The 3,054-nt window shown below is 43.9% G+C and overlaps 1 pseudogene across 1 annotated transcript; it reads right to left on the reverse strand.

Annotated features, from left to right (window-relative positions):
* Window positions 1-732: 732 nt before the first annotated feature.
* LOC306670776 (spermine synthase-like) lies at window positions 733-2,346 on the reverse strand (annotated as a pseudogene). The gene has a single exon. The product of its transcript is annotated as a spermine synthase-like (transcript).
* Window positions 2,347-3,054: the final 708 nt, after the last annotated feature.

A 3,054-nucleotide genomic window follows, 5' to 3' on the forward strand; every position in this document is an offset into this window, starting at 1 on the left:
AGGTCGACTCAGGCTGTAGCATGAGGAAGTGCTCATGATCACCAGAGCCACCCAATAGCAAAGGAGGAAGCAGAGGCTGGATGAGCATGAGTCTGGGAAGTCAGGGAGAAAGTTCTTGAATAAAGTAGGAGGATGGATCCTTTGACCAAAAAAGATCCAACCCTAAGAGTCTATGTGCAAGAATCCAGCTCAGCAGCTTCACACACATCACCATTCCCAGGTCCAGGTGGCTGCCTGCTCTCCTTCTCTCCCAAAGTGAACCATTTCCTACTTGGGGCCACTGCAGGTTCGGTGCACACTCTGTGGTCTTTTTTGATTTCCTACATTTACCTACCTATCAGAGCACAACCACCTCACACATGAGCTTCCTGGGGCAGACACCTGTTATCTTCATCTCAGTGATTGTAGTAAATTACTACTATTATTAATAAGGATTTGTCAAATGATGAGTCACTTTTAATTCTCTCTGTGGTATCCTTCCTTCCAATGCTGCTTGGCAACTCCTGAAGTCCAGACCTCCTGCCCCTTCTGTCTCTGAGGCTATTAGTTCCTCTGTTGGTCCCTATCCATATTGTTCATTGATAAATGAGGTTTGGTTCTGAACTAACGGGGAAGAGTTACAGACATGTATATCTTTTAGAGTGAGGAATATCTGAAAGAAATAAAAACTACTGTTCAACCTTATCTTTCTACTTATCTTCTCACTTGGGGAGAGGAAAATTTTTTTTCTCCTTTGTGATTTTAATTGAAGCATTGCTATTCATTTTTAACTCTCTTATAAGCACCAAATTTTAATATCTAAATTCATTTTTGGGGAAAGAAATCACCATCAAGAACTTCCCTCCAGAACATAATAATGATGTTCATTCCTCCAAACATCCAAATTTAGGTCTACCAAAATCAAAATAAAAAAAAAAAAAAAAAAAAACCACACAGAACTAAAAAGTAACAAAAATCACATTCTAGGGCATCAGTGCACTTTGCAGTCTTTGCTGTACTAATTGCCCTTCAGCTGACTTTCAAAAAATAACACCCTAGCTCATCAAAATATACATTTTCCATTTGCTTTTTTAAATTAAGAATAAAAATTAAAAGAAGAGAAAACTTTAAGGAGTTCGCAATCAATTGACCACCTCATTTTGATGTCATGTACAGCATTTGGAGGTCAGGAAAGCTGTTTGCTGCACACATGATTAGGGGATATTCATCTTCAAGGTTTATCTTTCTTCCAAACAGTGTAAACTACCCACAATTCCAAGTATGAAGGGACACAGACAATCTCCTTTGAGAATTCCACAGGACAATAGAGGTGCCCAAGCTGTTCTTCATAGAGTGACAGGGCTTCCATCAAATTGACACAGTTCCCCTGTGTAAAATATTTCCTATCCTGTTTCAATACTTTCATTGAGAGGTCAAGAATCAATCTGAGAAACTCCCATGTGGAATCTTCTTCTGGAGATGTGGAGATTGGAACAGCTGTCAAATCATTAATCATATAATCAAACTCTCTCCCTTCTTTGGCGTACTTCTTCAGTACTGGAATACAGTCTTCTATTAGAACATGATAGCAGTCTCCTTTAAGGTTGTCGGACATCACCATATGTTTTTTGCATATATTTCTCACATCCATCAATCACCATTTTGTCAATCTCTACCATAGTGACCATCTTTGGTTTCAGTTTGACTATTTCACATAATATACCCCCATCTCCACCTCCAAGAATCAGCACATCTTTGCCAGTGTAATCTTCTTTGCCAATGTCCATGATAACTCGGGTATACGCCAGATCAGTCTCCGCCAAATTAACATCCCCACTAAGGATAAGAATCTTTCCAAACTGCTTCAAGTGTAGAATTTTAATATTCTGATAAGGCGAGTCTTCATCATACACCACTTCATCTATGCCAAACTCAACCAGGCATCCATCAGCAGTAGGCCAATATCCGTCAATGGTGCTCCTCCACCTATGGGTGGTAATCGCTTCACTCGCCCAGTACTGTCCTGATTCAATTCTTTCATTCTTTCTTCTACTTCGTTCAAAAGACTCTCAATTTCTTCTTTGCCCTGTGCATCACTGTAGTAACTTTAAAAGTCCAGCAGCACCAATCCATGTGGACAAATTCTCTAATTGGCAAAGCTGCTGTTTTTGTTTGTGTAGGTTGCTCAGTAGCCATGATCCTGCCAGGCGAGCACTGATTCTGCCATCCCCTGCTCCTGGAAACTGCACTGCAGGCTTTTTGGAATGGTCTCGCCATCAGCTTTGGCGCCCAGCAGGAAGTCCCGCGTGCTGGGTCTTGCTGCTGCCATGGTGAGGGAAGGCCCTGTGCCACGTCTGGGGGAGGTGGCCGGGGAAGACTGGGGGGCCCCACAGCTTGTCAGGTTGAGGGCGGCAGGAAGTGAGCTGCACCCTGGGAGCGAGAAAGTATTTTTGTCCGAGAATTACAATAGAGACTCACAACTACTCCTTTGCTCTCACTCAGAAATCTCCACCATCATTCGACACATCCCAAATGCCAACTCCCCTGTGAAGCATCCTGACCCCCAGGCAGTCGCAATGAGCCCACTTGCACTCACTAGTTGCTTCCTTCTGCCACATTACTCATGACCAAATAGTAGGTCCTGGTGAGCAGCAGCTGGGTCTGTGTCATCTCTGTCCCACCACACTCCAACCCCACCCTGACCAAAGAGAATACAAGGAAGGACTGCCAAGAGCGTAACTTGGTTCAGAAGGATGTCCTTTTACTTCTCAAGGTGCCTCTCTCTAGCAATGACTCTGGGGAAGCTGTTGCCTACCTGGCCCAGGACCTCCCTCTTGTAGCCATGCTACAACATTCCTTGGATCATGGTCCTGCTCTAGAGGAGGGTTATTCTTGTGTTTATGGAGGTGAAGTTGGACCAGATGATCATAAACCCAGAAATGTGGAGCTGAGAGATGGCACTCATCCAAAGCTAGTATCCCCTCCCTCAGCATGCCCGCCAAGCAGACTTCCTGCCTTGGCTGGAACAAGCCACCGATGGGGAACTGACACCACTGACCTTGTACTGCTGAGCTT

Source organism: Sciurus vulgaris (genome assembly GCF_902686455.1).
Source record: "Sciurus vulgaris genome assembly, chromosome: 10".
Lineage (NCBI taxonomy): Eukaryota > Metazoa > Chordata > Mammalia > Rodentia > Sciuridae > Sciurus > Sciurus vulgaris.